Here is a 14,965-nt window from a genome sequence, read left to right as displayed (position 1 = left end):
CAAATAATACGTTCGAAGTTTGCAAATTTCGCACGGTGAATATTTATCGTATAGTACCGCCACACCAATTGCCCAATGAAATTTATTGTGAAATGTGCTAGTAAAGATGTGAAAAAATAAGCTCCCTCTTCGAAATCGATAATAGGTATAACATAAAAATGTCACCTGAAAACATGCTTAAAAATCATCACCAAACAAGAAAAATTCAACAATTCAATATGTCGGCGGCGAAAATATCTATTTTTCTACCATCTCCAGTTTGCTTTCATAAAAGCATAGTTTAACGCATACTGTCTTGTGATTGCATTTGTAATGATAACCTGCAAGCTAAATGATTACGTTAAAAGCTAATCTAAAACCGTTTCGTTATTTTTTTTTACTTATATGTTGACTAAACAGCAACTGGTTAAAAATTTGACAGCTGCAGTGATGTTTAATCTGAACCATCCATTCCAGTAAAAGTGCTTCATTTTAGGTTTGATTATTAACGAAGTGACTAAAAACGGCAGAAATAACGTACGATGGTCTTTTTTCCATCGGCCATCACATTCAATTATCAAGAATCGAGTGATAAGTAGCTCCCGAGCAGAGGAGAATAGCAAGTTAATAACTACGAAATCACATAACCTGTTTTTATATCTTGTTTTGTTATTATTAAATTATCAAGGCATAGCTTTTTCATAACAAATTTTGTTGGACAATCTCATTTTGTTATAATCAAGCTATTGATATACATTAACTAAATTACATTTAAATAACATGTTTTGTTGAAGTACGAGTTTAGTTATTGTTGTACTATTGATCAACTAATCAGCAATAATAGTACAACAGTAACAAGTTTTGAAATCACAGCAACAATTCGACAATTATGACCTGTCCCTTTGTGTTGTTCCCAAGGGCGTAGCCAGAGGGGGGCAGGGGGGGCCATGCCCCCCCCCTGGCCGACTGATATTTTTTTTTTAAATTCAAGCCGACTCAAAGATTGTCAATAATTCAAGTGTTCCAGAAAAAATATTTTAAAAAACTATTCTCTAGACTATTCTAATAATTGAGGTTTTTATCCACAATTATCCAACCTTTTTTTTTCTTGAGAATCACAGGAAATTTCGCCAAGTATTTCTCCAAGAAATCTACTTCAATCTTATAGAATTTAACCAAATAACAAGCTTGGATGAATGATTAAATTTTGCGATGTTTATTCATGGAACACAAAAACAGCATGGCAAGTTTCCGGTAGGGAAAAACAAGGACTTTGTAGAACTAGAGTGCAGTTATATGCTATTGCTGCACGAATTTTCAATTCAAACAAACGTCATGCTAAGATAATAATACCTGGGATTTCTTTACAAATTCTTTCAAGGACATCTCCAGAAATTCCTTTAGGCAGTTATTCAGGAACTTTTCCAAGGATTCCTTCAGAAATTCCTCAAGGAACATATCCAGGAGTTTCTATTTCGTGAATTTTTCCATGGACATCTTGCAGGGTTCAGATAGTTTTTTAGAATTTCTTCCAAGAAATGCTTTAAGAATTCCCCCCACGATTCCTTCAGTTTTTTACAAATACTTCTGCAAGGATATATCGATGAATTCCTTCAGGAATTTTCCATAGCTTCCTTCAGTGATTCTAGATGGATTGCTCCAGAGAGTTTTCCAAGAATTCCTGTATAGGTTTCACCAGGCATTCCTCCGGGAATTTCTCCTGAAGTTCCTTCAGTGATTGTTCCAGTGCTTTTTTTGATAATTCCTCCAGAAATTTCCAGGAGTTCCTTAAATCATTGTACAAAACATTCTCCATCCAAAAATTCCAACAATAATTCGTCCAAAAAATATTGCAGACATGGATGCCTTCATTTTTAATTTCCTACAGAAATTCTTCCAGGAATTTGTTAACAAAGCTTTCCTGGGATTTCCTAAAGAATTCATCATGGGATTGCTTCCGGGATTCCTCCAGATTTTCCTTCAAGCATTCCTCCAAGTATTCGACCGGGAATATCTTCTCCAGGAATTATTTAAAAAAAAATCCTAAAAGGGTTCCCCCAGGAACACCTTTTAGAATTTCTTCAGAAGATTCCAAAAAATAATCCAATACTTCCTCCAGGAACTATTTAGGAATTCCCCAGGATTTCTCCTGGGGTTTCTTCAGGAACTGCTACAGGGATTCCCCAAGGCGTTCTTCCACAAACTCTTATTAGTATTCCTTCAGGATTTCTCCAAGGATTCCATCTGCAATTTCTCCAGAAATTTTTACTGCGAATTCTCCATGAATTTCTTCAGAGATTCCTTTAAGAATTATTCCAGGAATCCTCTGGGAATTTAAATGCGTATAGATATTTCTCCAGAAATTCCTCCAGGAATTCTTATGGAGATTCTTCCAGGAGTATTTCTAGAGATTCCTCCGTTAAACTCTTCGGGTATTCTTCTAGGATATCCCCCAGAGATTCCCCCAAGAATTTCTGCAGGACTTAACTCGGGACTTCCTTCTGTGATTCTTTCTGAAACAACTTATTTTGAACATCCTCCAAAGATTCTCCCACGAACTCTTTTTAGGTTCCTCCAGCAATTTCTCATTGTATTTTTTAAGGATCTTTTCTAGGAATTGATTCAGTACTTCCTCCAGGAACTGCTTAGGGATTCCCTTAGTAATTCCTCTTGAAATTTCTTCCGGGTTTCCTTCTGGAGTTTTTTCAGAAACTCTTCTAAGGATTCCTTCCGAATTTGTTCAAGAACTCCATCTGCGATTTCTTGAGGAATTATTTCTGGTATTCCTATACGAATTCCCTAAGAGATTCATCCAAAAATTTCTTCAGGAATTCCTCTAGGAATTACTTCAGGAAATCCTTCAGGGATTCCTTCAGAAATTCTTCTAGGATTTTTTCTAGGAATACCTTCTGGATTTTTTCCAGAAATTCCGCCAAGAAATCTTCTAGTATTCCCTCCAGGAATTGCTACAGGCATTCCTCCAGGATTTGCACAAAAATCTCCTCCAGGAACTTTTCTAGTGATTTTTCCAGAGATTTCTTCAGAAATTCCTCCGGGATCCGGGAGGCGATTTTTTCAGAAATTTCTCCCACAGCTCCTCTAGAGATTCCCCCAGAAATTCATCCACAAATTGTTGAAGGAATTATTACAGAGATCCCTTTAAGAATTCCTTCAAGGATTCCGCCAGCAATTCCCAAAGGATAACTTACAGCAATTCCTCCAGGATTTTATTTAGGAATTTCTTCAGGAATACCTCCAGCAATTTCTCTAGGAATTGATCCAGGAATTGCTTCTGGACATCCTTCAGAAGTTATGTCAACAATTTCTCCAGGATTTTTCCAGAAATTCTTCTAGAAATTTTGTCAGACATTCTTCCAGTAAATTCTCCAGGAATACCCTCAGGAATTTTTCAGGGATTCCTCCAGGAAATCCTCCGAAGATTCCTCCAGGAAATCCCCCAGAAGTTTCTCTGAACATTATTTTTGGAAATCCTCTAGGGATTTCTTTATAAAGTCTTCCAGGAAATTCCTGGAGGAATACCATCAGCATTTTTTTAGGGATTCCCCCAGGAATTTCTTTATAAACTGCTTCTAGGATTCCTCCAAGGATTTCTTCAGGAATTCCTTCGAGGATTTATCCAAGAATTCCTCCAGAAATTCCGCTAGAAAATCCTCCGGAGTTTTCTCAAGGGATTTTTTCAAAAATAGAAAAAAATAGAATAAAAATAAAAATTTCCCAGAATTCCTCTAGAAATTCATCCAGTAATTCTTCCAAAAATTCTTCTAGAGATGCCTACTGAAATTCCCAAAGGAATACCTCTGGGAATTTCTCCAGGATTTTATCCAGGAACTTATCTAGGAATTACCCCAGGAATTTCTCCAGGAATTTCTCCAGGAATTTCTCTAGGAATTGCTCCTGGACATCTTGCAGAAATTATGTCAACAATTCCTCTAGGTATTTCTCCGGGAATTTCTCATGAGATTCCATCAGGAATTGCTTAAGGGAATTCTTTGAAGATTCCTCCAGGAAATCCTGTAGAAGTTTCTCCAAGGATTCTTCCAGGAAATCCACTAGGGATTCTTCAGAAATTCTTCAAGAATATTCTCCAGGAATACCTTCAAGAATTTTTCAGGGATTCCTCCAGGAATTACACCAGGAATTAATCAAGGAACACCATCATAAATTAGGGATTAATTCCGAAATTCTTCCAGGGTTTTTTCCAGGAATACCTTCTGGAATTTTTCCAGGAATTCCACCAAGAAGTCTTCCAGTTTTACCTCCAGGAATCGCTACAGATATTTCTCAAAGAATTCCGCTAAAATTCGTCCAGGAACTTTTTCAGGGATTTTTCCAGAGATTTCTCCAGGAATTCCTTCAGAGATGTCTCTTGAAATCCCTCCGTGAATTTCTCAGGGTTTTTTTTTTCCAGAAATTTCTCCCAGCTTCTCCATAGATTCCCCCAGAAATTCATCCAGAAGTTGTTGACGGAATTCCTCCAGAGATTCCCTCACGGATTCCGCCAGCAATTCCCAAAGGAGAACCTCCAGCAATTCCTCCAAGATTTTATCCAGGAATATCTCCAAGAATTATTCCAGGAAATTCTTCAAGAATTACCCCAAGAACTTCATCAGGGATTCCTCCAGAAATTTCTCTAGGAATTGATCCAGGAATTGCTCCTGGACATCCTTCAGAAATTATGTCAACAATTTCTCCAGGAATTTTTCCAGAAATTCTTCTGGAGATTTTCTCAGAAATTCTTCCAGAAAATTCTCCAGAAATACCCTCAGGAGTATTTCAGGGATTCTTCTAGGAAATCCTTCAGAGGATTTTGCCTGGAAATCCTCTAGGGATTTCTTCATAAATTCTTCCAGGAAATTCCTGGCGGAATACCATCAGTAATTTTTCGGGGATTCCCCCAGGGACTTCTTCACAAACTGCTTCTAGGATTCCCCAGAGATTCCTTCAGGCATTCTTTCAAGGATTTATTCAAGAATTTCTCCAGAAATTCCGCTAGAAATTCCTCCAGGATTTCAGAAACAGAAAAATAACAGAATAGAAATAGAATTCTCCCAGAATTTCTCTAGAAATTCATCCAGTAATTCTTCCGCGAATTTCTCTTAGAGATTCCTCCAGAAATTCCCAAAGAAATACCTCTAGTAATTCCTCCAGGTATTCCTCCAGGATTTTATCCAGGAATTTCTCCAGGAATAATCCCAGTCATTTCATCAGGAACTACCCCAGGAATTGCTCCTGGACATCTTTCAGAAGTTATGTCAGCAATTCCTCTAGGTATTTCTCCAGGAATTTATCCCGAGATTTCATCAGGAATTGCTTCCTGATTCCTCCAGATATTCCTCCAGGGGATTTCCCTCCTGAAGGGATTCCTCCAGAGATTTCTCCATGAAAAATCTCTTCAGGAAATTCTTTGAAGATTCCTTCAGGAAATCCTCCAGAAGTTTCTCCAAAGATTCTTCCAGGAAATCCTCTAGAGATTTCTTCAGAAATTCTTCAAGAATATTCTCCAGGAATTCCTGCAGGAATTTTTCAGGGATTCCTCCAGGTATTCCACTAGGGATTCCTCCAGATATTCCTCCAGGGATTTCTTCACAAATTTCTTCAAGGAAACCCACTGGGATTCCTTCAGGAATTCCTTCGAGAATTTCTCCAGGAACTCCACTTGCAATTCCACTAGAAATTCCTCCAGGAATCTCTCAAGGGATTCTTTCAAAAATAGAAAAATAACAGAAATAGAAACAGAAATCTCTTAGAATTCTTCTGGAGATTCCTCTAAATATTCATCCAGTATTTTTTTCGAGAATTCCTCCAGAGATTCCTCCACAAATTTCCACAGGAATACCACTAGGAACTCCTCCTTTTATTCTCCGGGATGTTATCTAGGAATTTCCCTAGGAAATTTCTTCCGGAATACCTCCAGGAAATACCCCAGGAATTTCTTCCGGAATATTCCTAGCATCCCTCAGAAATTATGCCAACAATTCGTCCAGGAATTTCTCCTGGAAATCCTCTTGGCATTTCTTCAGAGATTCTTTCAGGAAATTCTCCAGGAATACTTTGAGGAAATTTTCAGGGATTCCTCCAGATATTCCTCCAGAGATTCCTCCAGCAATTACTTCAGGGATTTCTCCACGAATTTTTCGAGGGGTATTTCCAGAGATTCCACCAGGGAATCCTCCAGAAATTCCTACAAGGGTTCTTTCAGGAAATCCTCCTGGAATTTCTCAAGGGATTTTTTTTTTTAATTTCTCCAGCAATTTCTCCCAGAGTTCCTCTGGAGATTTCATCAGGAATTTCTCCCAGAATTCTCCTAGGGATTCCTAGAATTCACCCAAAAAATTGCTCAAGGAAATTCTCCAGGAATTCTTCCAGGAATTACGCCGGGAATTTGCTCAGAAGTTTCTACAGGCATTCCTGCAAGGATTCCTTCACAAATTTCTCTAAGATTTCATATATTAATTTTTAAAGACATTTCTAATGAAATTTTACTAGGGATTCCGTCCAGAATTCCTGCAGGAATTTCTCCAGAATTTCCTCCAGGGAATCCTCCAGAAATTTATCTAGGATTTCCTCATGAGATCTCTTCAGAAATTTCACTAGGTATCCCTCCCATAATTTATCCAGGAATTCGTACAGGTTCATTTTTTGAAATTTTTACAGGAGTTCCTTCTGGAATTCAAAAATTCAAAAAATTCTAGAGGAATTTCCTCAGCAAATAGTATTGGAAGATAAATGGAAGCATACAGGAACCAGGAAATTCTAGGTTTATCCTCAAAACAGTTCGTAATTTCCAAAAGAGTTCAGCTATAATTTCTGGTGAATGTTTTGTAGACATTGACAAAAAAATCAGAGCAAAATATTGCACGAGTAAATAAAAATCCTTAATCTTCCAGAAATTGGCCATCGCTATCAGCACCACGTTGATTTGTGTAGATCAGGCGAGTTTTTGTAAACGTATTGTGCAAAATACAACAGGGTTAAGGGTTAAATAAAGCTTTTAGAATATAATGTTATTATATTCAATCTCATCGTGTTGCGTTTAGTTATAAAAGCTAGTAGGTACATTTTTACTAAGGGTGCTTGCCCCCCCCTGACCGAAAAGCTGGCTACGCCCTTGGTTGTTCCATTTTTGTATTCAGTTGAAAAGGAAATTCCTGAACGATTCCTTTTTAGAATTCCTTAAATAATTTTCGGATAAGCACTTGGAAGTTCTAGAGGAACCTTTCCATAAATCCCCGGAGAAGTCTTCAAGAGAACTACTGGCGCAATTTTCTTAGAAATTCCGAAGGTAATTCTTCTGAGCAATTATTAGGTTTTTTGGCGGAATTTTATGACAAAGTCATTTGATAAACATAAAAGGAGTTTTTGACGGAATCCTTAGAGAAATAAATAGAGGATTTTTAGAAAAAAAAAATATTGCAAAAATTTCTGGTGAAAGTTCTAGAGGAAGTTCTTGGAGAAATCATAGCAAAATTGTTGGAGGAATTCTTGTAGAATCCAGGAGGAATATTCGACATAATTCTTGAATCCAGGGAAAAATCGGAGGAATTAAAACAATCTTCGAATGAGTGTAATCATTTTCGTACCTTTTAATTCCGCCCTAAGTGTACGAAACTGATTACACTCATTTGTAGAGGGTATTCTGCTTAGAAGGTTCGAAAAGTCGGTACAAGATAAAACAATCTTTCCAGGAAAATTGTCATAATCTGTACAATATCTCCAATATCCCAAACATTTTCTGCAAAACTGTTGAGCATTCTAAAAATTCTTCAGTTTCTATGCTGAAAAAAAAACAAAGGTCATATGTGCTCCCAAAACAATTAAAGTATAACAGTTTTTAAATTACGGGAGGAAATCGAAGCTCGTCGTATTTAATAATATAGAAATTACTAAACTACGATTATCTTGCGACTTCAAATCTCTTAGAATGAATTAAAAGCTGAATATAGTATTTTTCGATCATTTGAAAATATTTCTTACGTGATGAGTGATGAGACAAAGCGAATAATTTTATATAATAAGTATTATATCTTATTTAGTAACGAGTTTGATATCATAGCAAATTCTGCTCTCCGATTATTATCAATAACATATTAATATCAAAATTTGTTATTGAACTATTTTCCGAATCCACAGTTATTATGTTGTTATTGAAACTAACAAAACAAGTTATTGAAATGGTTTTCCAGGAACATTTTTTTGTTATGGAATTTGTTATTTTGCCGCTTATGACAGACAAGTTTATAACACAATATGTTATGGTAATAACTTAAAAATAATCGATTTTATTATTCAATTATTTTGCTCAAATAACACAGCTCCTTATGCTGTTGTTATTCCCTTCTGCTCGGGCTGAATATTCAGACGAGCGTTGTTCATAGTGCCAATTCAACCTTCAGATTAACTAGAGATGCCTGCTATGAACCTTTTTCTTGATGTGGCACTGGTTAGTGCATTGTAAAGTGCCCGTTTGTGATTCCGTCCCTGGTTCTGTTTCACTTTCACGGCCTGGAGAATGTCGAGATAAACTTCCATTCGAAACTAGCTTTGATTGGAAACATAGATTCTTGCTAGCTAGCGCAAGAGTGCCATTACGGGATGTGAATTATAGGCCAAAAACAAAGATGGCATTCGGTCAGCAGGCAGCCGCTGATCAGCTGGCTTAAATGCCGTTTGATCTTAGATAAAACCATTGTGCTTACTCGTGTCTTTCATAATAACAAAGTACATTTATAGAATAATTTATCACAACATTCATAAGTCTATGTTTGTAGTTTTGAATGCAGGGTTCTCTAGAGGAACAGAATGCTATGATAAATAAATTGTAAATACTGGTATTTAAATTTTGGCTACAGAAGGTTATGAAAACAATTAGAGGTAAGATTTTGAACTGTGGTTATTTTGCATATTCAAATGCTTCCTGTAGGCAATACGGCATGTTTGCCGATATAATAAAGCCTTTATAAATTACCACGACAGCTGAAAGGTTGTCAATTTGTTACTTGGGTGGTTTCTTTGGAAGAATTTCAGGAGGAATTTTCTGTGAAATACATCGAGGAATATGCAGAGGAAATCTTAAAGGAATCTCTATATGATTTGTTTTTACAAAATCACAGAGAGTATCTACAGAAATTACTGAACGAAATAATGGAAGAATTTCTGGAGAATTTTCTGGAGATACTCCATGGAGAAATTTATAGAAGAAGCAATTGAAGAATGGACCATTTTCACGTGACCTATTTAACGAAATCTATATATATAAAAATGAATTTCTGTCTGTCTGTCTGTCTGTCTGTCTGACCGCTATGGGTTCGGAAACTACTAGACCGATCGGTGTGAAATTTTGTATGTGGGTATATTTGGGACCGGGGAAGGTTCTTAGCTTGGTGCGGGACCTCTCCGGTCTCTGGAACGGGGGGCTCCCACACAGATAACTTTGCGGGGGACGTCTCTACGGAGCTACATGTCAAAAAACACAGTAGGCAGGCAGTACGACGTTTGCCGGGACAGCTAGTTTTTAATAAATCCTCCATAGACATTCTTTGAAAAAATTATGGAGGAACTCAAGGCATCTCTAAAAGTATTTCTAAAGGAACATTCGATTTTTTTAAGAATCCTTGGAGAAATTTCTGACAGAATTTTTAAAAGTTTCTCTAGAAGAATTCGTAGTGAAATTTCTGGAGGATCCTGTATAGGAATTTCTTAAGAATTCATGGAATATATGCCTCCAAGAATGTCATTCGTAAATTGCCATAAAAATCTTCCAAGAGATATACAATGAATATGCAGGAGAATGTGTTTAGGGACCTAATGAGAATACCGCCAAGATTTTTGTTGATAATCCGTTATGGGTTTCAAAAGAGTCTCGCTTAGTACTTAAAAAAGAATGAGTATTTTCACAATACATATTCCTGTAAGAAATCATTAAATGAAATCACTAAAAAATACGAAAAAAATCACAAGATAAGAACTTCAGGAAAATATGTCTAATATGCACAAAGAAAGCAAATAGAAATTGTTTGAAAATTAACACTGTTATTGGTATCATATTTAAATAGGTTGTTGAGAAAAAAAATCTTTGTCGTTTTCTCATCGGCGTGAGAAATTTTGTTCGGCGGCGTGGAAAAATATGAACAGCGGCGCGCCGGGTCAATTCAACTGGCGGCGGCGGCGTGAAAAAATCGTCGGCGACGGCGGCGCGGCGCGGCGGCGCACACGTCTACCCTGCGTAGAGTGTGGCCGACCCACTTCCACTTTTGCTCCCGAATTTCTGTCGGCTTTTGATGACATCGACGATGGAGCTCCTCGTTGGAGATCCATTTGTGAGACCACCATTCTTCTTCTTCTTTTTGGCGTAACGTCCTCTTTGGGACAAAACCTGCTTCTCAGAGTGTTCTATGAGCACTTCCACAGTTATTAACTGAGAGCTTCCTCTGCCAATGACCATTTTGCATGCGTATATCGTGTGGCAGGCACGAAGATACTCTATGCCCAAGGAAGTCAAGGTAATTTCCTTTACGAAAAGATCCTGGACCGACCGGGAATCGAACCCGTCACCCTCAGCATGGTCATGCTGAATACCCGTGCGTTTACCGCCTTGGCTATATGAGACCACCATGCAAGAATTATATACCGCAGGCATCTATTGATAAATCCTTGCAATCGTTGCGAGTTCTCCACTGATACACACCAGGTTTCACTGGCGTACAGCAGCACTAGACCGGCCCACATTTGTATGGCGAGAAAGAAAAGTTGGAAAAATTTATGGGGCACCCTCTAGAATCGTGCCTTTGGATGAGAAGAACAATCTGTGAAAGATTCAGCTTCCTCTCTCCTCTTCTTGGCGTAACGTCCTCACTGGGACAAAGCCTGCTTCTCAGCTTAGTGTTCTATGAGCACTTCCACAGTTATTAACTGAGAGCTTCCTCTGCCAATGACCATTTTGCATGTGTATATTATCGTGTGGCAGGCACGAAGATACTCTATGCCCAAGGAAGCCAAGGAAATTTCCTTTACGAAAAGATCCTGGACCGACCGGGAATCGAACCCGTCACCCTCAGCATGGTCATGCTGAATACCCGTGCGTTTACCGCCTCGGCTATATGGGCCCCAAAAAAAAAGATTCAGCTTAATCGCTTTAAAACTGAGCTGGCACAAATGAGTTGAAGGTTTGTATGGGATTTTCAGTCCAAATATATGGGAAATTGGATGACCTACAGTCTCTCACTCAGTACGCCGGTTCAGCGAGTTCAATTTAGTTCAGAATTGAAAGAATGGTAGTTGATACCCTCAGGAACAACTTTGTAGAAGACCATATCATGATAAAACTTAATTTAGTTGCGGTTTCAGCTAACGAAAGCAGGATGAGGACATCTCCCCCCGTTTACTCTCGGTTGTTACATGTAGCACGTGTTTGTCGGTTGAAGCTTGCGCACTACATCATAGGCAGCTATGTAATTCTTCATTGTTTCGATACCCGCCCACGTGCGTGAGCAATTGAAATGAAGGACAACATAGCCGCCTATGATGTTGAGCGCAAGTTTCGAACAGCAAACACGTGCTGCATGTAACAACTGAGAGTAAACAGGGGAAGATGTCCCCATCCTGCTTTCGTTACCAGAAACCGCAACTAAATTAAGTTTTATCATAATATGGTCTTCTACAAAGCCCCCGTAACTTGGGTAGATCACCTTAGAATGGTGCGTTGCGGTGTAAGATCTACCACCACATCAAATTTTGATCTTGTTAATGTTTTCATGCCTAAAATGGCCGATCAGTGGTGAGCAGATATTCCAGGATCGAGATTTGATGTGCTTTTTTCAATGTGTTGATGTTAATCCACATTCTATTTCAGGAGTAATCAAGTAAATGTTTTGTTTATAAATGCTTATTAATCATGATTATGATTGTTTTTTAAACAAATGTATAACAAAACATACACAACACACACTGACATTAGACTGGCCCAAATGCAAAAATGTCGAAAAATTCCACGGGGCACCCTCTAGAATCGTGCCTTTTGATGAGAAGAACAATCTGTGAAAGATTCAGCTCAATCGGTTGAAAACTGAGCTGGCGCAAATGAGATGAAAGTTTGTATGGGATGTTCAGTCCAAATATATGAGAAATTGGATGACCTCCAGTCTCTCATTCAGTACGCTGGTTTGGCGAGTTCGATTTGGCTCAGAATTGAATGAATGATAGTTGATACCCCAAAGAACAACTTTGTAGAAGATCATATCATGATAAAACTTAATTTAGTTGCGGTTTCGGCCAAGGAAATCAGGATGAGGACATCTTCTCCCGTTTACTCTCGGTTGTTATATGCAGCACGTGTTTATCGGTCGTAGCTTGCGCGCTACATCATAGGCAGCTATGTAATTCTCCATTGTCTCGAGACCCATCCACGTGTGTGAGCGATGGAAATGAAAGACAACATAGCCGCCTATGATGTAGTGCGCAAGCTACGACCGACAAACACGTGCTGCATATAACAACCGAGAGTAAACGGGAGAAGATGTCCTCATCCTGCTTTCCTTGGCCGAAACCGCAACTAAATGAAGTTTTATCATGATATGATCTTCTACAAAGTTGTTCTTTGGGGTATCAACTATCATTCATTCAATTCTGAGCCAAATCGAACTCGCCAAACCAGCGTACTGAATGAGAGACTGGAGGTCATCCAATTTCTCATATATTTTTACTGAACATCCCATACAAACCTTCAACTCATTTGCGCCAGCTCAGTTTTCAACCGATTGAGCTGAATCTTTCATAGATTGTTCTTCTCATCCAAAGGCACGATTCTATGGGGTGCCCCGTGAATTTTGAAAACTTTTTTTTTGCGTCATACAAATGTGGGCCGGTCTAACTGACATACATTACATATACATATCTCATCATATATTGGGAAAGGGAGAGACCATCAGGGCACCCGATTGAAACGATTTGGACAGGAGCTGCCTCCTCCTTGTTGTTAACATTTCGTGGATTGAGGGCGGGCTCTTCGACCCCATCTATTGGGAGTATTCTGTCAATCGAGGGCTTGATTTTGCAGTTGTTCGTGAGAACTTTCTTCTGGAAGGAGAATCTTTTCCCCTGACGCGGGTTTCGCGCAAGTGTCTCTGCTTGCGGGTCCGCGCAACCCTTTTTGGCCCTTCATACAGGAGAATGACTGACCACTAACAACAGCACAATCTTGATCATATCGCTTTTCAGATTATTCCAGTGCTATAGGCAGCTGCCTTGCTACAATAGATGGTAGAACAATATCATCATCATATATGGTCTTATACAAAGTTGTTCCTTAGGGAGCGTCCATAAATTACGTCACGCAAAAATTGCCAATTTTCAAAAACCCCTCCCCCCTTTGTCACACTTTTTGTATGAGACCTCTGAAATTTTTGTATGGGTTGTCACACTTTACTGAACCCCCCCTCCCCCTAAAAGCGTGACGTAATTTATGGACGTTCCCTTAGGGTATCAACTACCATTATTCTTTCAATTATGGGCCAAATCAAACTCTTTCACCCAGCGTGTTGAATGAGAGACTGGAGGTCATCCAATTTCCCATATATTTGGATTGAAGATCCCATACAAACCTTCAACTCATTTGCGCCAGCTCAGTTTTAAACCGATTCATCTGAAATTTTCACAGATTGCTCTTCGCATCCAAAGGCACGATTCTAGAGGGTGCCCCGTGGAATTTTTCGACATTTTTGCATTTGGGCCAGTCTAAGCAGCACTGATTTCACATTCGAGTTGAAAACGCGTTGACTAGTGTGATTGTTTTTTCCATAAATTCCTTAAACTCACAAACTCGTCTTCTTAATCTGTGTACCTTTATAGATTTTGGTACCACCATCGGCTGTCATTTGGCTTCAAAAATATAGGAAGCTTCCATCATTCTCTACTGCTTGTCCATAGCTTTCACGTTAGCTGAAAAAGTTGACCGTCTTTACATCCAAAGGTTTGGTCTTGTTGACGTTGTTGGTACGACCTGCCACCGAGAAGCGATCGACAAATTATCGAACTTACTCTGCATGTCAGACCGCCGCCGTTTAGCTAAGAGAGCAACGTCATCAGTAAGTTCAAAGTCATTTAGGTGCTCCATGGTAATGAGCTGCCACAGCAACCCACGATTTGGTGCACGATCAATCGCACCTACCAGAGTCTCGTCGATTACAATGAGGAACAGTAGCGGTGATAGTATACATCCTTGCCTCACTCCAGCAACGACCCGGATGGGGTCGGATAAATCAGCGTTGGACAGTACTCTGCCAGAAAATGCACTGTACTGCGCTTCGTGAGGCCAATGATTTTCTCAGGGACACCCTTGCACCAGAGGGCTCTCCACATGTCTTCATGATTGAGACGGACGAAAGCTTTTTCGTAATCAATGAACACCAGGTAGAGAGATTCTTGGAATTTAATGATTTGCTTCAAGATGTTACGGGTCTCCAATCTCTAGTTAGCCTAGTGGTTAAGGCTACGGATCGCCAATCCGGAGACGACGGGTTCGATTCCCGTTCCGGTCGAGAAAATTTTCTCGACTCCTTGGGTAGAGTATCATTGTACTTGCCTCACAATATACAAATTCATGCAATGGCAGGCAAAGAAAGCCCTTCAATTAATAATCCCAAGCAACACGACTTGTTGCTAATCCAGTAACAGCAACCTTAGTGGAATTTATTCGCTGTCCGTATTACGGACGACAGAACGCAACTGCTTCTTCTTTGAAACCCAAAAAGCGCAGATTCTGAATTCTTATGCAACATAAACGAGAAGGAATGATAAAAAAGTTGGGAAAAGATTTTGTCCAGACTCGAACCATGGACACCAGGAGTATCATCTACTCACCTTACATACTACACCAAAAGCTCTGTGAGAGAATCGATGCTCAACACACCATAAAAGCTACTGAAGTTACTTGTTACTTTATTGCACCTTCTTTGTCACGGACTTTAAATGC

Source organism: Aedes albopictus, chromosome 3 (assembly GCF_035046485.1).
Source record: "Aedes albopictus strain Foshan chromosome 3, AalbF5, whole genome shotgun sequence".
Lineage (NCBI taxonomy): Eukaryota > Metazoa > Arthropoda > Insecta > Diptera > Culicidae > Aedes > Aedes albopictus.
This window is presented reverse-complemented; position numbering follows the sequence as displayed.